The sequence below is a fragment of the Cyprinodon tularosa genome, unplaced genomic scaffold (assembly GCF_016077235.1).
Source record: "Cyprinodon tularosa strain WSP-4 unplaced genomic scaffold, ASM1607723v1 ctg495, whole genome shotgun sequence".
NCBI classification, from domain to species: domain Eukaryota; kingdom Metazoa; phylum Chordata; class Actinopteri; order Cyprinodontiformes; family Cyprinodontidae; genus Cyprinodon; species Cyprinodon tularosa.
In genome coordinates, this window is record NW_024039224.1 from 505,410 (window position 1) to 531,657 (window position 26,248).

A 26,248-nucleotide genomic window follows, 5' to 3' on the forward strand; every position below is an offset into this window, starting at 1 on the left:
CGAGCAGTTTAAGTTTAATTCAGTTCATAATTTTTTATTCCTAGAATGCAATAAGACAAAATCATTTTCAAGTTATACAATTGATATATAGATGTGATGGAATAGTAGAAATATAGGTGTAAATAATATCATCAGTACATTAATATCAACAAGCAATTGAATAAAAGAGTACTAAAATAAAAAAAGAAAACTTATATAGCATTCTAAGATTCCTAAAATCTAAAATGTAGATAGTAAAATGTTCTCTAGTATATATTTAAATACCAACAAAGAAACAAATGTTTTTTTAAGATGTAAAAACTGGTTCCAGAGAAGAAGTTGATATTTGACAGAAAACTGGCACCGTCATGTTTTAAAAAGTAGTAGATGGAGATCAAAATATTCATCTCAAATTCAGTTTCAGCTTCAGTTTAGAGAATAAAGAAGCACTAGATGCTTATGTTCTATGATGATTTGTAATTCAAAAAAATCACCTCTGCTGCAGCAGGATTTTCCAAAGATATGATGGAAATGTATAAGCCCACACATTAATCAAGTGATTTTCATTTAAGCTATTCCAATGATTGTGGAAATACTACAGTGTAGGTGATTCCAGAAAACCAAAACAATCTCCATGGGTGAAAAATATAAAAAGAGATACAGTCTATGGCATTTTGGGAGTAGTTAATTAAAGGTTTTTACAAATCAGAAATGACATTTTTTTAAGGTTACTGTTGTTAAATTACATCATATTTATGACAGCATGTTCAAAAAGTCGTGGATCTTTTTTAGGAACTGAAACTTTTCAAAAGCAAAAAACTGATACTCCTCCCCCAGGACAAAATGAAAAAAATTGATATGAAGGCGGAAACCTAAACATCTAAATCTTTGGATTACTTTGCAAGCCAGTTTTCAGTTAGAACAATAACAGAAAGCTAATAATTTAAGGTTGATGCAAATATTATCAATTGCTCATAGTTTTTAGGAAGACTTCGAATCTTTAAAAGCAACATTTGACCAAATCGGTGAAGGAGGTAAATTTTTCTTTTTAATATCTGCAAGAGGATGTTACTTGCAGACACATTCTTTTCTTAGGCCCCTTTTCTCACTCTTAAAAGTTTTAAACATATTTTGAAATCAAGAAAATGTCATGAAACCTCCATGCTAGTAAGAGCTGCCTTCAAACATTTGTGAAAACTGACCATCAGTCTTTTAAAAATTGGAAAACTGTTCCAATATTCTTCTTCTACTGTAGAATATAAATATGAGCTGAAATCGTAAAAGTGTGGGTTTGTTGCTCATTTGACCACAACCGCAGTGACATCCGCTTTCACATCAAAATAAATGAACCCAAGCTGTATGTGTTGGTCAAGTAAACACAAAGTGACAGTCACCAAAACATGAGGGAATAAGGTCCCCAGATCCTCTGGTTTATTTTTAATTTTTTTGCAATCACTCATTTGCAGTTTAGTGGGATTCAGAAAACCACACAGCTCAAATACAGGAACATGCCTCGCTGATGGCTCTATGATAAACCACTGACTTTTACGTTTCAATTGTCAACAATCCCTTTAAACAAGTACTTTTTGATAATAATAAAAAATAGCATCACTAGGCTCAATGAGTCTGAAGCAAAAACACCTTAAAGCTCTGTGTCTGAGTGACGCGAGAGCTGCAGGGACTTGCAGAGCAGCGGGGTCCGTTACTACTGTCCGCATCAGTAAACATGGATGACTCATAAATCATGTCGTGAATCCTGCGCAATGATTTCTTATTAACAACTTGTTTTGCGTGCATATGACATCTGGCATGGGAAAGAAACCTGTTCGACAAGGAAAACCAGAGCATTTTGTAACTGCTACTTATACTCTCCAGTTTCTTAGAACATGAAATCAGTCAGGGCTCTGAAGTGTCAACACTGCTGACCCAACATGCAGGATACGAGCCCAGGCTTGGTACACATGCTCACCAGAAAGTAACGGAGGGGGGACTCTGATGGATAATTAGATAGGCTTTTAATTTTACTGTGCAGTGATATATGCGATAAAAACACACAAACCCTTCACTGTTTCCAGTAAATGTGCAAAGCTTCGTTTGTGTAATCTGGATTAGGAGTTTGGCTTTGGGGGTGTTTGCTGTGCACTCTTTGTTGTCTTTGCCATATTGCAGGTTGTCTGGGAAGTTTCTTGATGAGGTAAAAAGAACCACAAGACGTGTCCAGGCAGGTAAGACAAGGATCTATCATAATGACACCTGCAGAGTTCCTCCGAAACAACACAACCATTTCTCGTTGTTTATTGTGTGGACTAAAGTCAGACACAAATGCTTCTTCTTACATAACATAGGGATCTGAGATTTAGCATACAGGCATTACACATGAAACACAAATATTTAAAATTTATATTGTAATATACTGTGACTGGGAATTCTAAGGATAGACCGACACAAAGTTGATCATGATGAATTAAATGTAAAAGGATACATTTAATAAAAATAATTGGAGAAGATTTAGATTATTTGACAACAGATCAGTGTTTTTATTCACGAATACAAGTGGCCGAATGCAAGAAGCCGAAATGTAGCTGGGGGGTTGGGCGCACCCTTCGAGATTACGCGATGAGCTCAGAGTAGAGCCGTTGCTCCTCCAACTCGAAGGGAGCCATTTGAGGTGGTTTGGGCATCGATTCTGCATGCCTCCTGGTCGCCTCCATTGGTAGGTGTTCCTGGCATGTCCTATTGGGAGCAGGCTTCGTGCAAGGCCCAGGACACGCTGGAGGGACTATGTCTCTGAGCTGGCCTGGTGTCGCCTCGGGGTCCCCCAGAGCAGCTGGAGGAGGTGTGTGCGGATAGGGAAGTCTGGGCATCTCTGCTTAGACTGCGGACTCTGGGACCCGGCGCCTGATAAAGCGGAAGAAAATGGATGGATGGATTAAAAAATAGAAAAAATTCAATTTAAAATGATAAGTGTCTTATTAAATAGTACTCACAACTGTTTTAAAGTTTAAAGATAAAGACTTTATTATTTAGAACGGATGGATGGATGGATGGATGGATGGATGGATGGATGGATGGATGGATGGATGGATGGATGGATGGATGGATGGATGGATGGATGGATGGATGGATGGATGGATGGATGGATGGAACAGATCAGTGTTCAATCTGGCCCTATAATCAAACATCAAACTAAATTGAACTTATATGAACATTAATAAGAGAGGCAGCAAAATGTGGATGAGCTGCAGAAATTCACAGCTCAGGTGAAAGGAATAATTTGCTTGCAGAGATATTTCTTCTCTGCTCCACTGATCTGACCATTGTAGTCACCAAACTGTGCAGCTTCATTGTGATAGCATTATATTTGTAGCGGCTAAAATCCTACATTTTAGGCTACTGGTGGTTGTTGAATAATATTTAGATCATTTTAGTCAACTTGGAAAATAATGCTGATCATTGTGATGGGAAGCTGGAGGGAATTACAAACAGGGAAATGTTTTGCTAAACTATTAAAGACTGCAAAATACTTCAAACTTGGGTGGAAGTTTAAGCTCCAGCAACGAAACAGCCTTGAATCTACAGCCAAAGCTGCAATGAAATAGATCAAAACAAACCATATTTGTTAGTTCAAACCGTCTTAAAAAAGAAAGATGGACAGAAAAATTCAGCCTGTAGATGTGTAACACTGTTAAAGGGGTACTGCAACTGCTAGATGGATAGTTTTTATTTGTAAAAAGATTTTTTTTAAAACACCTCTATATGCATATGTATTTCTATTACATCAGAATGATCCAGTGCATATCTATAAACACAGTAATTTTGAGATGTGTGATTATTTTTGCAATGACTGCACTAATAATACATGGTGCATCTATAGGCCTCCTGCCACATCACTTTCCAGCACCCTGGAAAAGGAGTAGTTGGGTTTTAAGCTGTCATCCAGACAAATCAAGTCAATTTCTAAATGTCACCACTGTGATTGTGCTGAGCATATTCAAAATTTTACTCATTTTGAAGATGAAACAAATTATCATAAAATACAAGAATGTTTATGAACCATGGGAATAACATCAATTGCACCTTCCCGATGACCTGGTTTGAAGAAACAAAGCCTTACACAACCAGCATTGCTGCTCCTCTTTTTCCCAGAGGAGAAGATTGCACTTTTCTTGTTATTGCAGTTGTGTCAGTGTTCGTTATTTTCTCATCACAGCTTAAAGGAGGCAGGTTCAGCTCTTACTCTCCACCAGTTAGGAATCTTGATGGGGGTTGGGGTTGGTGTTGGGGGGTGCATCAAGCTTCATTCATGATGTTAATAAAAAAGAAGTAATCATGTGGTGCTCTTTAAAACTAGACCATGCAGTAGAATCGAGATATTTACCAGTGAGACACAGAGGTTCAGTTTAAGGCAGGGGATTAAAGTGTTTTCAAGTATGCAGCTGGGCAGAGAGAGGTAGGGGGAAGTGGAGGGAGATGGGAATGGGGGAGGTGACTGGATTTTCTAGGGGGAAGGGGGTTTTGTTTTTTCAGTCAAGCCTGTTCTCCTAAACTCTTGCTGAGTGTGACTTATGCCCAGAGCTTGCCCCCAGGTGAAAAAGCAGTTGTAAAGCAGATAGATGCTGACAAAACACGATTTTATGTGTTTCCAGGGTGAGTGAACTTTTGTTTATCCTCGCTGTCACTTAAAAGCAGCCCTCAGCTTTTACTTTTTCCCTAAAAATTGGTCATTGGAAAAACAAGTAAAATCAAAATCAGCTTTAACTTGTTACATAAACTGACTGAATCTGACTTAGGTTTCAGTTTGCTCTCAACAAGGATATTTTTCACAAAGCATTTACAGCACTACTGTTTTTCCGTGTTTACTTATAAAACACCCTTATTCTCAGTCGTACCATATTAAACTATTCCTAAATTTCTACACATGATACCCCAATGGGATAAAAGGTTGCAAACCCATTAAGGCTGGAAATCGATTGAACATCACTAGAGAGATCTGATATTATCTTAGCAAAGAAGACTCCAGGAGCTTTGCAATTATTTGTCTTGCCTGCAAAGAAGAATGGGTGAAACCATTTAACTATAGCTAAATATAGCTAAGCACGCTTAGCTTGAAGATCAATTCTCATAAGAACTTGAGGCTGTAATTGCTGCTAAAGGCTGTATGACAAAGCATCAACCAATGCCTATGACATAAATGGAATTTCTCATGTTTACATTTTTGATAAATTCCCAACAATTTCAAAATGGTTTTCTCCATATTGTCAGATGTAGCTGGAACTGCTGCAAACAAGCCTGGTGTCAATCTTCGTCAGATTAACAGCCTTAAAGTGGCAGCTGGTTTCTGTAACTAGTACTGATCTGAAACGGCTTAATTTTTTCCCCCCACAGCATAACAGTGCTATTTTCTGACTGGGATGGAGCTAATCTTCTTACTGAGATGGCATAATTTCTGACAACCTTTTCATCAATGCTAAGGAAACCTGTTTACTTCTCATCTTCAAAACTAGTCATGGTCTGTTTCCTTATTCAAAATTCCCATCTATTCTACACTGTAAACTCCAGTTACACAAGCATGTCAGATGTGTTGTGGTATGCAAAAGCAGATTGGAAGCTGCTGATACCATCACGAAGCCATCTGCCTGTTATTGGTCTACCCTGGCTTCTTTCCAAGGGGTAAGAATTTCAGATGAGCTCAGGAAACAGCTGAAAACAGAAACTGTTTCATTTTGAGGCATTATGAATACCCAAAGACAGTCATGATGTTTGCATCTTGTCTGATAACCCTGCATGCTGTCTTTCGTTTTACACCTGTTTGAATAGCACTCTAAGATATGCAGCTTGCTGTGCATCAACCATTCACCATGGTCAGTAATTGTCAGTGGGAGAAAACGTGTGGGAGGAAAATGACGTATCTGAAGAATGCACCAACTGGAAGATCTCACTGAGAAATTCTCCAAAGTTTTTGCAACCCAGCGAAGACAATGCGTGTCTTTTGTTTCAGCCTTGAATGATGTCAAGCTGCGAGGGAAATAACTGAGCATGCTGAAAGTACGGAGAAAAAGCTTAGACTGAAAACATGCTCTTTGTGATATCTGTAAAAAAAAAACAAGGCCATAGACTGATTAGATAGGGTCAACGCCTTAACCTAGTCAATTCCTAATGCCTCTGAGCAGTTGTCTTTACTAATTTATCAGTACATTTGTATGCAAATCACAGCAGAAACTCCAGCAGTAAAGGCTGTTATATGAAAATGAGGCCATAGGTCAGTGTGAAAGGAAACTCATTGGAATGGATAGAGTGTAATAAGATAGAAGCAAAATTAAAGTGTTATTCACTTTGCTCTACATGCAGGTTTCACCAGGCACGGATAGGGACAGGGATCTGTATGTCCATGTGGCCTTTAGGATTATCCATTCAGCATACTTTCAAACCACAAGAGCAAGAAAAAATTGGAATTAGTATTGATAACTGATTACCTTTTAAGGATGGTAGTCCTGCTTGCTTAAAACTCTGAAAGCGATTTCCGGTCCCCAGATTAGACTCAGTGATCAGATTCGGATTGCTTCCTCCTCCTTCTTCGTCATGCCCTGGTGAACCAAAGCTTTCTTTGATGGTGTGCTCCTCCTTTGATTCGCTCATTGAGTCCAGGATAGTGGGCACAAAAAGCTTCAGCCATTGCTCCTGTTGATGTTAGATGACAACCATGATAGACTCCAGAGGGTGTGGAGTGGAACAGATGAAGCAAAGGGCTCCTTTCTTTGTTATATCCAAAATTCCATGGCTTACAAGAGGAGATCAGCTCCTCAGCCTCCCAGATTTCTGTGCATCTTCTTTTTTAATGGATGAATTGAAAGTAAAACAAGGTTTTATGAAAATGCAACATTCAGTACATATTGCTTTTCGAATCATTCTGAGGTTTGGAGATTTATCCAAATAATATGAAACTTTAGTTTTTTTTTGTTTTGTTTTTTTGTTATACTTACCTTGTACCACCTTGTTTTACACAAATAGACTATTTAAAAAGCTATTTAAAACATATCTTCACATTACTTATTTCCAAAATTAGTAATATACAATTAATTATATTATTTTTATTTTTAACATGGTTTTATGTTTAAAAGCATTATTACAATATGATACATTGATATTGTTGTGAGAATTGTTTAAATTTAGAATTTAAATTAATCTTAATATAAAACTGAGCTGTTTATGACCACTTACAAAAGCTTTAAGCTCAAAGCTTAAAATAAAAGCATGCTTTATAAAAGCAACATCAACTCAAGGAGGAACACTTAGAAAAAACAAGAGCTCTAAATTGTATTAATTTAGAGAGAAACGTTATTTTACACAATTTCTATGACCGTACGAGAGCTCTTAGTCTTCTAAAACAGTTTACAATATCTGAGCATAAATGCATAAATTAATGTTCTGGGCTTTGTTTTATGCCCCTTTCTTTTTCCCCTATAGGTTTAAATGGAGTTAAGTTATACTGTAGGAACTGATATGGGCATGGAAGAGGCTTTAATTTTTTTCTCCAGTTAAGCTATTTCTGTGTTGGACTAATGGATAAGTGCTCACTGCAAGACCACACTGACCACTCATTTTCATTTCTCTGGCAAAGATGACTACATTTTGTTATTAGTTGGAAAGCCCTGGTTAATCAAAATGTTCATGATGCTATCCGCTCTAGTGTAGTTCCGACAGGATCCACTGCTTCACTGATTCTGCTCGGTTCGGTTTGCAAGAGGAGCTTTTTAATTCTTTTTTTTTTTTTTTTTTTGCTTTTCTCAAGACCCACTCTGCTAAAGGCAACATCTTAAATATCACAGCTTGATGATAAGGCTGCTTCCTGCCACCACTTACCCAACACAACCATGTGTATGGCATCTGATGGTTGTAATAGAGCCATGGTGACCCTCTTTACCGGTCTGACATTTGACTTTGGAGATATTTTGCCTCCTTTATAATCTTCTTTACTATGCTGTGGTCAACAGTTTCAGTTTTATTGCCCTGTTTGTAGATATAAGAAAACTTTACTTATACTGTTTTGCACAGAAAGGAGTCAAAGCAGTGAGCAATGAAAAAAATACATACAGTAAAATGCACAAATAGTCATATAGTTAACCACCTTGTTTTGTTATAAAAAAAGAGGTCTGAACTGTTAAGCTACGCAACCAATTAAAGTGAACAGAAGGACAGGGGTGGTTGATTCGAAAGAAGGAGTGCTACATCTTTGAAGGATTGGTCTTCTAAGGTTTTAAAATAGGTTGTCATTTTGGTTTGTAGTTTTTTGAACCACACGCGGAATCACACAGTGAACCAAAGTATTTTAAAGTTTTATTTGCAAAAGCAACAAGAATCTGGAAGCTGAGACCTCCGGGAAATCAGTTGAACTTTCTGGTTGGTCTGTGGAAAGAAAGCAGACTGATCAGGAAGGAGTTGGTTGATGACAGCTCAAGACGGATTTATTTGTTTACTTGAGTGATGGAGGGGAGGTCGCAGGGATCTGTAGGGGTTTGATTCAGCAGGCTTTGCAGGCTGTACCCCTGAGGTCCAGGAGAATGTGAGTGAAACACAAAAGCATTGTGAGAGTGGGGTTCACTGTTTGTCTGGAAGAATAATAATGTCCACATTAAGGAGATTCATAAGAGACAGATAAGACAGATTTCAGCAATAAAGATATTTTTGGTCAAGGTATTTGGCTCGATTATCATCAGGGGGTAATCATCTTGCAAAGAGAGATGATCCTTCGCCTCCTTTGAAACCACCAGCAGGTTCTTAAACAAAGACTTCAGACTGTGAGAGGAAGTATGGAACTTGAGCGGGCTTGAGTATTCAAGAGCCTTTCCATGGAGGGCTCTGAATGTATAAACTAGGATTTTAAAGTAAACGTGAAAACAACAGAATACCAATGTATGGATTCTAAAATGAGAGCAGCCTCACAGCAGAGTTTTGGATGTATTCAAGATGATTCAGCTCATTCTTATGATTAAGGCATTAGAACTGACTGTTAGAGTAGTCCAATCAGAATCAAACAAAGGCATTGATAGTTTTTTTTCCCAATTCATTACAAGAAGTCAAAGTTTGGCGATGTTGCACATTTAAAAGAGGCAAATGTTTGATTAATTTCTTTTAGTTTTGAACAAAAGACATTGCTTTGTCAATGATAACAAGATTATGTAAACTTGTTTTTGCCAACAATCTCAAGCCATCTAGTTGCCAGGGATTGCACTGTCAGTGTCAGAATGCAAGACGGAAGGAATCGCTATTCAAGGCAAGAAGACAGTTGGATAATTCAAAGTGTTTATTTAAATACAGATTGGGATGTAGATCAGTGGTATCAGCGGCTGCCCATCACTGGAAACTCCAGTTGGAGAAAAACAGATTAGTGACCAAGATACTCTGACAAAGGATGAGTATCCATATAACTTGGTTTAACAGTTCAGTTCATCTCCATGGAACAAGGTAGGATCCAGCTGGTGGGCTGCCAAGGAGATGCGGCAGTCACCACCAAGAGTGAAAAAGATGCTGCAGCCCCAGAGAACAAGCAGGAGATCGAGCCAGGTCAGGGAAACAGATCAGAACAGGAAGGCTCAGAGGTCCAGGAGTCTGGAGCCCGGTCAGGGATACCAATGAGAATAGGAACAGGCTGGTTCAGTGTTCCAGGAATCCACAGATATTTCATGTAGAAAGTTCAGATGGAAACAGGCAGGCTCAATGGTAGAGAGGAATAACAGGTCAGGATAACAGGAACACTAAGTAACACTAAAAAAAAACGCTCTTTTCACTGAGCCAAGACATAAACAGACACACTCAGTGGATAAGAGGCAGAACAAGATCAGGGAATCAGAATCACTATTGAATGCTAAAAAAAAAAAAACTCTATCCACTGGCTCCCAAGAACGAGCACTAGAACAAGAACATCAATAATCTGGCCCCTAGGGCTAGGACCAAGCCATATAAATAGAAGCAGCAGCAGGTGAATTAGATGAGCAGTAATGAACAACCGGGCAGATTTAGACAGGTGAAAAAACAATAAGAGGCTCCATTCAATCTGGCTTTATTGGAGACTGTTATCCTGCAACCACCGTTTCACCTGTGACAAGACTTTGATTGAGGAATTAAGTTTATGCAACTTACTGTCTTAAAAGAACAATTACATTTGTATGTCATCATTAAACAATGATACAGTAGGCCAGATAACTGAAATGCTGAACCATCTGGAGAGGTGGAAAAACAAAGAACAAAAACAAGGAAGTCCTTGAGAAGGAATACTGAAACAGCACACAGAAGGTCAGCTGGCTTGGACATAATGTAATTAACTGACACCCTAAAACATCTGTCTAGTAAGAAATGAACCAATCCAACACTGGACTCCACCAGTATTGGATTGAAAGGCTAATTTTATTCTTTCTTTATTTTCTTTTTGTAGTTCTTATCAAGAAAGCTAACATCCCAATTTAACCAGCATCATCTATGTGCATGCCTGTTTCACAAAAACATCTATAAGGCGGAAAGCACTCTGGATTCTGCTCAGCAGTCTAAAGCTCCTTTCTTACCCTGTTCTTACGGTACTATTGACCCCATGACAGGTGAAGGTATAGGAACAAGGCACAGGAGGAAGGAGAAACAATTTGAAGTTTTCTGATTGGCCCAATATATTCACTGTAACAGAATATATCCTCAATACATTTATGTAACATGGTGCAAAGATAAACAATACTGCATGTATTTACTAATTGATTTAGTGACATTTTACTATAAATTTAAAGCTAGGGAAATAGTGTCACAAAGGAATAAGAAAGTACTTTTTAAAAATTCGGAGGAATCTAAATTACCTAAATCAACTGACACCAAATCAGTTCAAGAATGTGAGCATAAACATCTTACTCCTTTTTTGGTAATGTGATCTTATTCCGTTGTGCAGCATGCCAGCCCAAACAAAAACCAAAAAAAACATGCATGCAAAGTTCTCATCCATGTCTCTGAGAACTTTCAGATGTCAAAGATCACGTTGGCTTAGATTAACTGCACAATAAATCCAGACACTTCCACTCAAAAAAGAAGATTCTCTCATACAAAACCAGAGGGACTCTAAAAAATTATCATATTTATAAACATAAACCACAAACTGTCATGGAAATATCATTAAATGAGCCTATGTATTAAAAGATTGAAAGAAAAAAATCTTGATTATTGGTATCTTTGTTTTGAGCTCGTCTTCAGTGAATAATCTGACTGTTTTCTCTTCAACAGTTAAACTCTGTTCCCATTTAGGAGCTCACAGGAGGAGAAAGGAGGAGAGGAGCGAATGCAGCAGAGAACAGTTGGGGTATTGTGATTAAGAACATGCTGAGTTTTATATCAGCACATGGTTTGCCTTAAGAAACAGTCATTGAACTGTTGAGGGTCAACAATTACTCAAGTTTCAGTATAAACTCAGTGCGGCAGCCATCTGAGGAAATTCTGACACTGTGGAGTGATTATGAAGCTAAAAGACAAAGAGCTCTTTAATATCCTCTGGTGACGGATAGCAGTTCTTATAAGAGCTGAAATTCAGAAAGATAGAGTCTAGCCACTGGTGTGGTTTGTACAGTGAGTGATAATAACTTATCAATTCACAAGCTAATAAAAGGTTTGTCTAAAGATGGGGAAAGGGATGAAAATACACAGCAAAGACATATAGAATGAAGAATTTTTAGGATTCAACTTTATTGTCATTACACTGTCACAAGTAGAAAGCAACAAAATTAACACTCTGCATTCAACTGATCCCCTTGGGGAAGCAGTGCGCTGCCATTGTGCGGCACCCAGGGAGCAGTGTGGGGTTAAGGGTCTTGCTCAGGGACTCAGAGTGGCAATCCATAGGAGTAGGGCTTGAACTCAGAACCTCTGAGAGCCAAGCGCAATGCCCTAACCACTAGGCTACCACTCCCTATAGACTTGAAGTAGGAGCAATGAGTATATAAGGAATATTGAAGAAGATGGATTGAAAAAAAAAGAAAAAAAATCCAAGCAAAAAGATCTGCAAGACGTGAAAGTAGCCAGACGTTCAATCATATACAAGCGTGAGCATACAGGAAGAACTACAACAAAATGGCTAATGTTCAATTTACCCCAGTCCTAATTGACTATAATACAGTAACACTCTATTTTTTTTTTTTTGATTCAGTCTATTTTTGCTCTCCATCCAATCAGATTGAGCTTAAGTCAATTCTTGAAAATGAGAAAAGCAGGTCTGTTATGCTTTTGTGCCTCTTTTTTTCTCTTTTAGATAAAATCCAATTATGATACAGAGAAGTTTGAGAAACCTTGTCTGTAGATCGCGTGTCAACTGAAGGCCTGAGGGCCGAATCCAGACCAACAAAACAATTTATCAAGTCCTTCAAGAAGCAAAAGATAATAAAATAGAGTCATGTGGTATCTTTAAGTCTACAAAGCAACTTAACCTGCTAAATCAACATCTGTAAGATTATAGTAGCAGAGCACTGTGGTCTTTGTGAGTCAATTAATTAATTAGATGTTTAATTCATGCAGCTGCAACTGGCCCTTTTAAAGACTATAATGCTGAAGTGGTAAAATATCCAAAGAAATTTAACTGTTTGCATTTGAGTGTCTTATATTCTTCTTCTTCTTTAAAATCATATGTATAACTATTTTCAGCTATGAGCACAATAACTTGGAAAATAGGTTCATGTTATTGCAAGATGTTATTTTCTCTGCATTTTCTATCTTTGTTATTAGTGTTTCACCTCAAACCTGCAAAACTCAAACCCTTGTATGTTTTTGTAAAGGAAATGCCATCTACCAAAACCAAAAGAAAGGTAAAGGTAATGCATCCTCAGTAAACATTGTGGGTGATGTTTTTCCAAGTTTTAAGAGGTGTTGTTTTAACTGTTTCCAAGTGGAAAGTATGCTATTTTTCCCAGGGTATGAAACTATTGAATTTCATTTTTTTTATTATCTTTCAGTGTGCTGTTAAGGGATTGCTTTTCTATTGGTGAACTTAGGCTTAGAAAAATACTAAAACTCTGCTCCTTGGTTGTGTAATTCTTCAGGCCATTGCTAAATACTCAAAGTGATCTGTTGGTGTCATGAAGGAAAACAATACAGACGTGCTGAGGCAGGAGGCTAAGAAAAAACAAAATGTACATCAGCACAAAAATAACCTGTTAGGGCTGTCTTTTCTAACTTATTCATCTCAAGGTCTTGCACGACTGTCTGCCAACAGAGCCTGTGGTGAAATGAGCCTTTTTGAGCTGAACAGGCTGAGTAGCGAATAGGGCAAAATGAAAAACACCATTTTCAGTTCACTGAAACGTCCAGATAGGCGTCTTGGGGAAATCAGTCATGTATGAGTATATACAATTATTTTGTCAGTGCAAAAGTGCTACACTAGTATCAAAATCTTGCCCCTGAGTTTAATCCAAATCAAAGGAATCAAGTATAATAATCTCCCTGACTTGACCCGCATGATGATGAAAGAGGCTGCTGCTTCAGTATCTGCTGAGGGATCACTGAAAGTGGACATGTTTGTATTGCTGTATGGAGTGCTGGTTTAGCTCTGCTGAAGCAGCTCAACATCTGCAGCATGCAAAACAATCAAACAAACACCTGTAGAACAGCAGGGCTGAATCAGCGACTGGTCGAGCCGGTTTGTGTATCTGATGCACAAACCTACAACACCCAACCCGCCTTCTCTCTGCACACAACTGGCACACTCCACACACGCTCCCTGAGTCACATGATCCGGTTTCTCCACACGCTTCTGCAGGTCAAATGTCACATTGAAAGCTGTGGAAAGATTTAAAGATCCTCTAGTCAAAGCTTTTTAATATTTTCTTTTATTAATATGTGCAGATCTCCAACACATCAAAGAATATGAAATGTCCTGTGGAAAATTCTTTACCTAATATAGCTGTTTATCTTTTATCAAATACAAATGTTAGTCTAACAGATTTTAATCTCTGATCTAAGTAAAACCAAAAGGATTCTCACATATTTATTCATCAGTGAAAATTTGTTTTCCAAAAGAATTACATAAAAATATGGGATGTTTTTAGCTGAAATATCTTAACTTACCCAGTCTAAATAAATGCTGGAAAAAGGTTAGAAACAAAGCCATTGACATTGATTAGTCTAAAGAGAGATATGAAATATTTTATATCTAATGACCAATTAGGAGAGTTATAATAAATAGATAAACAGGTAGTCAAGTAAAGAGGTACTAATACTTTGTTACCTTACTTTAGAAATGTTAGTTAGATATTCTTACTGGGCTAATTATTTCTTAGAAAACGCTTTACTTCTACTCTTATCTCTAATCTGTAATATCTACTACTTTCATCTTTAAAGTAGAGTAGTGGCTTATTTTTTATTTTAGCTCGTTTTCATTAATACTCAACAGTGCTCGAAAAAAATCCGGTGGAAGGGTAGTGTGAAATGGGCCCCTATGGTGCAGCCTAAAGTTTTATCCATAATGGCATTTTTTGTACATTACTTTTGGTTTCATATTTTAAAGGTATCAGGATGGGTGAAGGTTTGAGAGGAGGACCCAAACACAGAGAATGATGTTGAAGGTGGTTTCTGGCAGATTTATTTATTTAAAAAAGGCAACAGAAGCAAATAATCTATAAACATAAATCCTTGGGATCCACAAAAATACAGAAAACCAGAAAATTCACTTGAAGGGGAGGAAATGACAAAAAAACAAGCGAACAGTGACTGAGCAGGAGATGCATATATGGGAAGGGGAAACAAAGAGGGCGACAGTGGCGTCGGATGTAGGAGTTTGCCCTGAAATCGAGGGATTGACAGTTCAAGCCCTGGCTCCGAGTTTCAGTGTTGTCGTGTCCTTGGGCAAGACACTTCATCTGCATTGTCTGCTGATAGTGGTCATAGGGCCCGGTGGCGTCAGTGTACGGCAGCCCCGCTTCTGTCAGTGAGCCCCAGGGCAGCTGTGGCTACAATGTAGCTTGCCACCATGAGGGTGTGCGTGAATGGGTGAATGACTGAATGTAGTGTAAAGCGCTTTGGTCAAGTCTCCTGACTTGAAAAAGCGCTATATAAGTACAGGCCATTTACCAAAAACCAGGCTAATCAGCAGATTGGGGGCAGGTATGAACAGAGGAGCCTAGAAGGGAGCTAGGGGAAAGGAGACGGACACAAGAGAGGAACAGAGGGCAAACAAGAAATACCTAAGAACTCAAATACAATAAAAAATAACTAGAACACAAAGTTGAAATAAAAACCAAGGAAAACTCAAAGATAAAACTTAAACAGAACCAAAAATCATGACAAAAGGTATAATGGAGGATGTTCTTTTTCCAGGTGGATCATCAAAATAAGTGGTCCTCCTACTGTAATGTCAGTCATCTGGTGATATGTTTACGTAAAGCCGTCCTACGTGCTCGTCCCCATTTTAACTTAGTGAGTTTGAAATGATGGAGAAATTATAAATCTTCTTTTGGAGAGTAGGCTTGTATGAGTGATGAAAACTTTTAAACAGAGCATGCATGAGGAGAAATGGGCTCATGCACGCTCTTGTGCATGTTTAATAGGCATCCCCTCTCTGGAGCAGGTACAGGGTTATGTATGTGCATTTCTTTTTTTAAGTGGAGAGGGTGAGTCTTTTCAAAAATCTGAGAAAGTGCTACACTATACCTTTAAGTAATTCTGAAAGTGGTTGTTTAATATTTTTACTTAAGTAAAAAGGTTGACACTTCAACTTCAACAGAACCTGTTTTTGATGTATATTTTAAGTATTATGTATACTTCTACTTTAGTAACAAACATAAATACTTCTGACACTTCTGCAAATTAAGAAAATATTGAATCTTCCCAGGAATATCCAACATACCAAAGTTACAAAGAGAATGCACTGAGGACCCATCCAAGACAGTTAAGCAGTTTGTACAAGTTGCCTCAAATAACTTATGGCAGCCATTAGTAACAGCAGTGGCATAAACAAGTTTAGGTAACAAAGAGTACTCGTTTGTTTTATTTACCTTTTTCCCTTCAACAAATTAAACTCTGCTTATACTGAAATTTATTTGATAACCTCAAACTTTAAAATGTGAAAATAAAGAAAAAAACTGAAGAAGTCTGTAAGGTCTGAATACTTTTTCACAGCATTGTACATGGCATTTAAATCTGTTTTTCTTTTGCTTTTGTCAGGGTTCATTTGGCAGAAACACACCTGCTAATATTCCCGAGATGTCATCATGATGAGACACGCGTCTGTGCAGGTGAATCACAAACCAGCTGCAGCAGGTGATACAGACACCACTAATGAACTGTAGAGAAACACACACAAAGGAGGGTGTTGACTGCAAAAATGATGTACAGGTGCAGCACTCAGCAACTTCCACATCTAACTCAAATCATACAGACTTTATTCAAATAACTTTTGTCCTTATAGCTGCGCCTTTGTTTTTATATGCAAGAGATATTGGAGGATTTCTGGTTGAAGATTAAAACATGCTTTCACATGTCTGACGCCGTGTGAAACTCAGTGAAAAAAAAAAAAAAGTCAAATTTGAGCTTCGTCTATTGCAGGCTCCAGAATCCCTAGATGTGCCTGCGAACAAAGCCGGCAATTCAGCGCTGGGTTCTCTCATCACCTCGACCCACTCCCGCTCTCATCTTGCCAAGCCTCAGATCCGACTGCAGCCCAGAGAGTTATACTATGCAACAATGAGGCCCTTGTATGAGTGGAGGTAACACCATAATTGTTACAATCTGCCCATTCAGGTAAGTGCCACACCCACCTGTGACTCCCAGTGGCATTACGAGGGGTTTCTGGCTTTCAGTGATGTTGCATTTATCAGAAACAATCAGCAGGGGTATGTTTTACACACCTCAAATCCAAGGTACACTGCAAGAAACATTCTGAAAATGAGCACAAATGTCTTAAAGAAGTTGTATTTACCCTTAATTTGAGTTGGAAAATAAGATGATCTGCCAATGGAATTAGCAATTTTACCCTTAAAATATGATAATAACATATTATGCACTTGAAATAAGAGTCTGCTGTTTTTTTTTCTTATTTTATATGTAAATTGTCTTGTTCCATTGGCAACGTGTCTCACTTACTTGCTTAATTCAAGAAAAAATGCACTTATTTTAAGAAAAAATTACTTACTTAAATTTACATTTTTTGCAGTGTACATTTTTTGAATAGCAAGATTCATAGAGATGGCAATTAAAGGTCTATTACAAGAAAATAAAGAAATTAGGGTAAAAACTATTATACATTATAGAAAAAAAATTTATTCCAAAGATTGAAATAAAGGTCTAAAACTGACAAATAACTAAGATATGAAAAGAATTAAATGATAAAGTAATTTCAAGGGTTTCAGAAGTTTTTTTAACAAAACCTTATTTTTCTTTACACCTCAAGCCTTTAGAGGGTTTGTTCCAAAGCTAAAGGTCAGAGAAACTAAATACTGCTTCTTCTTGTTTAGATTGGGTCCTTGGAACACAGCTCTCTGAGAAACCATGATAGTTTATACCTCACCAGCAACTCTAATAAAGTCATAAAGAGGACTTTATTTATTTAATATCTGTTTATGCAGAAATAAAGATTTTCTAGGGATGCTGTAAATCTTGATTGATGCTAAAATAAAAATGCTCTAAGATTAGAGCCTTGGAGAACCACATGTGATCTTTGTTCCCTCAGATTGACAACCGCAAAATGAAACAATATGGTTTTGGTCTAATAAGCTGGATTTAAAATAGTTTGGCAACGACCCAGTAGCTTGATCTAAGGCACTGCCAATTGCAATCCTCAAGAAAGACGATGCTTCTATAAATATTTTCAAAGAGTAGTCCAATCAAGGAAACAAAAAATAAACATGTTGAAAATATGTTTGTCTTTTAAAAGGTATTTATTTTATCATCCAACCACTTTTTTTCTTATCGCAACACGATAAAGTTATCATGTCCCCACATGCTCCCCACGAGCCAGATCCTTCCTCTGGAGATAAAGCCCAACTGTGTGATTTTAGTGTGTGGAGGGCTCACTGGGGAGGAAACAGCACGGAGGCCTGGGTGGTTCTGCCTGGTCCCCTTCCAAGTTGTGTCTAATGCAAGTCTGTGAGGAGCTTCCCTTGCCTTTCATCCGTTTAGGAAACACATGGAAACATCTGCCTGTTTAATCAAAGTGCACACCCCATGCTTGTGTCTGCGTGTGATTGCGTCTTCCAGGAGTGTCGCCAGGAATGTTATCCTTGTTTAAAATATTAACTTTGCCTCCCCCAAAAAATAAATCAAGGAAACTTATTGGTGAATCGCCAGTGGATGTTTGGGCTTTGACATCACCGGCAAATTCCTGCCGAACACAAGTAGCTTTACGATCAGTCTCCTCCTCATTAGTCATAAATGGACGGTTAACCAAAGAATCAACACCTTAAAATCCAACATTTTCTAAGAGGAACAATAAACAAATCCTATTTAATTATTTGGATTTAGAAGCAGCCATAATTTCAAAGAAATTATTCTAGGATTTGCAAAGGAGATGAGTGATGAGGAGTAGTCAGAGGTTCTGCTGCTGTTTAACCAAGTGGATATTGTATCCATGCAGACAGGTGAGCAGACAAAGACTGTAGCTGTGTGGCATGTCTCTGCATGCACAGGCTGAGAGATCAGGCCCAGGTACGTTGATAGAGTGAGACTCAACGAGGGTCAGGAGTCACACCTGCTGATGAAACATCGTTTTTTTTCTTCTATAAACGAGGAGCTGTTACCCCCAAAACATAAGCGCTAACCTGATGAGTGATACCTGCTCTACAGCCAGAAAGAAATGTGAAGTTTACGCTCATGCAAACTGGAAAGAATAACAGCTAAAACACGTGTTTTAGTGTTTGCTGTGTCAACAAGTGTTTCAATTTATCACATCTCATTTTTCGTCTTCAAAAGTAACCCACCAGCCTGCTTTTAAACAAATGTAACGTTTAAAAGAGGGAAGAAAATGTATATTCATTAACTTTTTTTCCCATAGAGAATCAGTACAAAGTGTCAACATTTTTATAAAAAAAAAAAACCTTTCATAATTGGTTGTTTTTTGCACAGCATGTTATTAGTTACAGACTAGGAGGGGTTGTTAGGCAGGCACTTACTGTGTTTGTGCTGCAGAGAGGATGTTCGGGTTTGGCTGCAACAACAGCAGGGGGGACGTGATTTTTTGTAGTATCAGAGAGGATGTTTGGCCTCCTGTGTGATGACTCCTGACCTCCACCATCCTCTCCTTATCTGCTTATAACCTCTGTCCTATTGTAGGTCTTATCATACTGGAGAATATTGTTCACACATCCAATCCTGTGATATGGGAGTATATTTTTCAGTAATACTTTCTGTTGAACTGGACTTTTAGCACAGATGATGCAGTTTAAAAAGGTCTGTTATAAACATGGCAGATTCTTGCATCAAAAAATACTTCAGTACACAAGTATGTTGTTGCTCCGCCCTTCGTGTCTGCGATTCCTTTGAGAATACAGTCGGCAGCCGATTGTCTGGACTTATTGGATGTTGTCAGGTTTCGCAATTTCCATGAATTATAACGGTTATAAAAGTAGTTGTACTCTCTTATATAACCTCTGTGCTTTAAGAACAGTTTGCTCTATGAACTGGACAGGGAAGAGATGATGATATATAGCATTATTGTCATGACCAAAGGTCCTGTCATAAGCAGAAGTCTTACAGTAGAATTCCCTTTTAGAACTTTTCTTTGACTAGATTTTCTTTTATGAGGCAAAAGTTGCCACTATTTATTCACATTTGGCTAAAAAGTGCAAAACAATGGGTTTGTTAGGGCACAATGCCCCATTAAAACCATTGTGAATCAAATGTCCTCAACTGGTTCAGTTTCTAAATTATTGAAATTATAGTAAAGATGTTGGTGAGTACAATCTGAGGTTTCTGCAAGATGTTCTTTAAGACTTTTATGGTTTTCTTTACTATTAATTTTGTATAAACTAAGGATTTTCTTTGCCATAATTAATCCTACATAGTAAAAGCTGTAAAAGTGGTTCCACTGTCAGAAAAAAATTGCTAAAATATGGGGGCGTTGACATCACCCTTTGGGACACATTTCTTTCAGCAAGACAGAAATTAAAACAATGTAAGTTTTTTCTACCCCTTTACATGTAATGAAATTATATGGGATCAATCTGCAAAGCACTTATTTAGTCCCACCTATTTAGGCTTATTTAGTCCTCTATCAAAGGTTCTTACAGCATTAATTCCACCTATGATGTCTCCTGCTTTGATACCTTTTTTTCTCTTTAATATTTTCGGAAGCATTTAAATTGAAAAGCTCTGGCTAGCATATCTCACTACAGATGCTGTAGTCTCATACATCAGAGCATCTAGAGCACCTTTGTTTTCTATCTCAGCTCCATCATATGGCAGTCTTGTCAGTGGAGTATTCTGCCTGCTAACACAGGCAGTCCTGAGGGTGCCCCATGGTCCCTGCTGATCACACTTCACTGAACTGTGCTTGCACCTCTTCTCATCTCTGCTAACACACACTGACAGGACCCTTTGATATCACGAGAAGCAGCGCGGACCTGGGACTGGCCCAACAAAAGCAATCTGATCCTCCGGCTGATGCGTCCAAGCACGCCCGCGGCCCCCTCCCCAACAATGAGGAAGGACAGCAGGGCTCCGCTTTGCAAGCCTGGATGTATCCATGGACCTGCACGTTGTCTAAGCTGATCTTGATGTGTGGAGGATTCAAAGAATAAAGGAGCTGTTCTCCAACCACAGCATAAAGATTTAAATCAACTTCGATATATAGCTTTTAAATATTTTTTTTCATACTGTGATTGGTCCCTTTTTTCCCTTCTTCCACTTTTTTACAATGGAAAAGTTACCAGACCCAACCTGAGAAGGTGGGTGATGAAAAATAAAGAAAGAAAATGGTGTCCCCAATGAATCTGGATCAATTCTAGTTTATCAATAGAAATAATAGACAGCATGAGATTTTGTGGCACCTGGAAATTGTACCCAATGAGGTGATCCACAAAACTCTTCAAGATAACTTTAATTATTTTCTTTATTTTTTTCATGGTATGAAGAATTAGGTTTGATATGTCTTAAAAAACACTAAGCATGTGTCTATAGTGTACCCAGGTATTGTGAGTAAACTGACAGTCACTGTATCATGGTGTTGAATTTTATTAATTCTTTAAAGGCATAAAGTAGTAGTCTCGGCTCCATCTGAATAGCGCAAATCGGTAAGGTCACTAAATCCAAAGCAAAAGTGCATCCATTGTCACTTTGATATGTGCTTTCTGAATAGTGCAGGCAGTAAGGAAGTAGCTAGGTAGAGGAATGGAGTTAAGAAAATACATTTCTTCGCAAGTACTCTTCTCATGTAACACATCCAAATGTATGCATCTTGATATGTTTCAGATTTTATAATGGCGAACTTCTGCAGTTTGTTATTTTTGTGCAACTTATTTTTTATAGTTCTTCTCCAGAAGACTGTTGTCCCAATTTTACCAGCGTCATCCATGTGTATCGGCGTCGTAAGGCAGAAAGCTGTCTTGATTCAGCACAGCAGTTCAGAGCTCCTTTCCTGGAAGATTTTCTTAATTTTGACCCCACAAAAGGTGAAAGTGAAGGCATGGCAGCTAGAAGTTACGATGTAAGTTATTCAGAAGGAGCCAAAGTCTATGTAGACATATTACTTAAAAAAAGTAATTAACAATGTTTAAAAATTAAATCTCTCATAATTCCTTATAGCAAAGATAAATTATTCCATCATTTTGGCTATCCTAAAACAGAAAAAGATTTGATTGACTGTCAGACCAAGAGAAAAAAAATGGTTATATGTCTTTTTTATAGAATGTATGTTATCATATGGTTTTTATTCGGCAAATCAAAGGAATTAGCTGTTTCCAAACAGTGTTTGCTCTAAATGTGAAATTTGAAAGAAGACAAATGTTCACAGCATTTGCTCATGACATCTTGCAGATGTTTTCCACCCTGCTTCCTGTCTGGATGATCAATGGGGGAGACAGTATACAAACCACTGCAGTAAAGTGAACACATGTGAACGGCAACTGTGGAAAAAGTCTGGACTAGGGCTTCCCAGAGACAGCAGAAGAAAAAAAATACTCTAAAATGAAAGAATCAAAATGTCATTGCCAATAAAACATTCATCAAGATCTATTTCATTAAATAGTCGGGCTCAAGCAAAAAGTATAATAAACACTTCATGTATGTCATATTAATACACTCATTTAATTATTTTTAGTTAATATCTTAAAATTCATTTTACTTGGTTTGTACCTTTCATGCAAATACAATTTTACCATAAACATTGGAAACCTGAGGTATGATACGATGTGTTTTTTTTTCTTACCAAGCAGATCTGAGATCTGTTATGAAGCTCCTTTAGTTTTTAAATTATCTTTGCACACTGCTTTCCAGTCCAGTTGACTGCAGAAAACAAATACTTTATTATATGTTTAAAAAGTCAGATATGTGGTTATTGAGCAGCTGTATGTAACTATCAGCAATCCTTTCAGGCACTGATAAATAAAAGTCAATCTGTCTAAGATTAGCAGCCCTGTGCAACCTGAAAGGCAGGGCTTTACCTCCTGATCGTAAAAATCTTCAACGTATCATATTAAAATGGGTACAGAATAAAAAATAAAATAAAATCCAACATTGTTTTTTTTTATAGCTTTATTTTGTGTGGATATATTCATAATTTGATATAGAATAGAATAGAAAAGAAAATTCCTGCATTGTCCCACAATGGGGAAATTCTGGTGTTCACAGCAGCAAAAAGATCCTAGAAAAAATGGTCACACAAATGTGTACCTTACAAAAATGTATAAGAATGACATAGTGAAGAGTTAAAATATAAACTATAAAATACAGTACTGTAAACTGTCTTAACAATATAAAAGCTGTGTACCTGGAGAATAGATATATATTTTATGTCTATTAATAAAGTAGGAAGGTATGGGTGAAAGGTTTGGGGCAGAGAAAAATGACAATCTCCATTTTTATCCACCTCATATCAGGCTGTAATTCAAATAAAATAAAGAGTTTGGAAGAAGTACACCATACATGCTTGCTTTCCAGTTTTTTTCCACTTTTTTTCCTTTGGGATCATTAATAGCTTCCTACCTTCCAAACAACTGCACACAACTCTACTACTATTATTTGTCTTCAAAGTTTAAACCAGTGCAAGCCTGTAAATTATATACCATCCGAAACCGGATTTCAGGAATGACCTCAGTGCAGAGCAACGCAGCCTGTCCCATCCCATCCAATACATCTGGATCACTTTAGCAGCAGCATCAACAAGTGCTTCCACCAGCGCAAGGCTGCTGCATGCCTCTCATCTTCTTTGTTTCGTACAAAGACAGCTCATGTGAAGAATGAAAGATCATGGCAGCATCTATTAATGTTTATTTCATGAGGCATTAGATGCAGCATTCATGGAATTTTACTGTGTTATTTTGTTTTGGAGCCGAACAATAGAATTGCAGCGTACTAAATTCATAGGCTCAACAAAAGCAGCCTTCATTCTCTGGATGAGTCCCCTCATAATTGTATTAAGTGATTAACTGTGAAGGAATTCACGGTAATATTTTAGCGGAATATGTGTAGTGACTCAAGTTTTAGAGGAAAGCAAAATGCAAAAGAGCTGGAAACAGTGGGTGTAAGTTGGCGAACCTTTTATGCCTGTGGAAAGGAATCAATTTTCCTTTATGCTCCACAGTAGGCAGGATTATAATCTTTTGCTATTAAAAGCAGGTCTGAAACTCACCACTAACTGACTGCTCTCTGTTCACAAGAAAGGAGCACATTCACCTAACCACCTTAACATTGGCCTAACCTCATCGATAAAAACCTGCTTCCACCATAGTCTCTCTGTTCTGAACAACGCTCCCTTTGTTTCCTGTGTGAAGAGTGGAAAATGAAGGAGGTCTCAGTCTGTAAATCTTTCAAAACAGATGAAGTCACATGTTTTACTTGTAGTTCGTCGTTGTTTTTATTGTACTTTGGGAAAACCTGCTTCAAAAATGCTGCTGCTATCTGTGTGATAGCAGTAGCTTGAAAGTAAGCATGTTCCAGCACTATCACATTCTTGTTTGCTGAGTATTAAGAGCTGATTATGAAACAACCAGTGCTGAGACACTACTGACTAAATGTTAGTTTATTACAGAGGACATATTTTCAACTTTGCATTTCTAATTTCTACATTTGTTTGTGAGCTGAACCAACCAGATGTATCATTACAGCAACTTACATGTTGAGTAAATAACACTTATTACCTCTTTATTGTGACACCCAGTAGTGGGCGAGATACACTAGGTAACAGGTGAATAGTTTGCACAGAAAGGCTTCACCTTTGTCGTACCTCATCCAAAATAGATTATCCTGAGCTGTTTGCTTTATTTTTGCTGCTATATGTTTAAGCTGCTGGGGGACCTGGAGACCACTTTTCATTATTCTGTTTCATTCCTTCTAGGGACATTGGTTAACAAGTGAATATTTTGTCTTCAAAACTGCTGTAATATGATTGCAATCTGCATTTATTTTGTGCTACAAAGCTGTTTAGTCAGGGTGCTCATGTAGAGCATTGTCAATGGCTGTGACAGCGTCAGATCTGGTCCACAAATAATAGAAAGTAGATGACCTTCGACTAGTGAATCAGGTATCTTACATGCATATGTCAAAAGTATTAATGCTTCTTACTCAAGTAGCATTAGAGTATCAACTTAAGCTTTTTACTCAAGTAAAAATGTAAAAGCACTATTTTTAAAACTGCTTAAAGAATATGATTAAAAGTTAAAAGGAAAAAAACTTGATACTGGTTACTGGTGTAACCTATTAAGGACATTTTTTTCCTACAATTCTAAATGATAGCTTCCTTATACTTAATTTTCAACAGTGTCACGTTCAACTTTGCATCCTCTTGAAAAATGTTTTATTTTGGAATGTGGCAAACAACAAGTTGGTTCAGTACCGAGTCCAACCACAAAGAAATTAATTGTCTGGATGAAACAAATTAACTTGATGGTTTTTCTTATTTTAAATACCAACAGGCAATAATGAAAATAAGCTTAAATGATAGAAAACTTAATAGTATTTTTAAAATGTAAGAGATTACTCTACTGGAACTACTCTCAGCAATTTAAAATAAGCAAAAATAAAATCATGTACACAAAAATCTACTATCAATATAGATATGATTGATAGTTGACCAGTGGCAGGAGTTCAAAGTCAAAGAAAATCATACAACCATTTTTATGTAGAAAATTGCAGTATTCTTAGTATCACACGTCCATTAAAAATCTACACAAGCTGTTTAATTACCTCCTGATGTGCACATCAAAACATTGGTGACTATAAGGGATCTTTGCTCGCGGAATCGCAGAAGTGATGTATGAACCGCACCGAGGAGAGTGCAAACATACATTCCCATCATACTGCAAGCTATTGCCAGTCATCCAGTACCGATGAAATGCAGCCATGCTGCTTGTTCTCGCCCACACTTGTGTAAGGAAATTTTTTTAAAGGACTTCCTTTTGCACACATGTGGTTTATTTTTGCAGCCCTGGCATTCCAGTGTGTTTAGATCTATTGCTTTGGATCACTAGCCTGCATGTTTGTGTTTCAGGGCATGGACCAGCTGGTAACACACAATTATGAATATTCTTACGTGATTTGGGTGAGAGCATATTATTTGAACACAGAAAGGGTTAAAAATGCAGTTTTACTCTCTCTCTATATATATATATATATATATATATATGGGACAAGATTAGTTGCAATACTTCAAAGGAAAAAGGGAACTTCCAGGAGTTTGTTTGAGGTTAAGGAATGTAATATTATGTCCTAATTCCTACAACACCTTAGTTAATCTCTCTATATAAAGATTAAAAAAAAAAGGTGAAGAACATCTTCAAAATCTCGGAAATGTCTTGTTTTATCAACCTTAAGCCCCAGATTCAACCCTGAAGAAGCAGTTGAATTTTCTTGAAGGGTTCTGGTTTATGCAAAGGTTGTTTATGATATCTTGGTTGCTCCCAGCTTTGGAATCAGAAAGGAGATGGAAAACCTGATTAAGAGAAGTTACTAAGTGGCATAGATAAAAATAAAAAAAAAAAACACAAAAAACCCCAAAACCAAAGTATTTAAGTTACTTCAAAACTGAGGTTTGGTCGATTTATTACAAAACAGACTTTAATACCTTATAATGCAAAGACAGGAGAACATTTGTAGATCTGATGCGCCATATGTT

The 26,248-nt window shown here is 37.5% G+C and overlaps 1 long non-coding RNA gene across 1 annotated transcript; it reads left to right on the forward strand.

The window, feature by feature from the left end:
- Positions 1-4,542: 4,542 nt before the first annotated feature.
- LOC119794840 lies at positions 4,543-16,913 on the forward strand. The gene is made up of 3 exons (XR_005282265.1): positions 4,543-4,626; positions 16,153-16,223; positions 16,534-16,913. It is a non-coding gene; the product is annotated as an uncharacterized LOC119794840 (long non-coding RNA).
- The last annotated feature ends 9,335 nt before the right edge of the window (positions 16,914-26,248 follow it).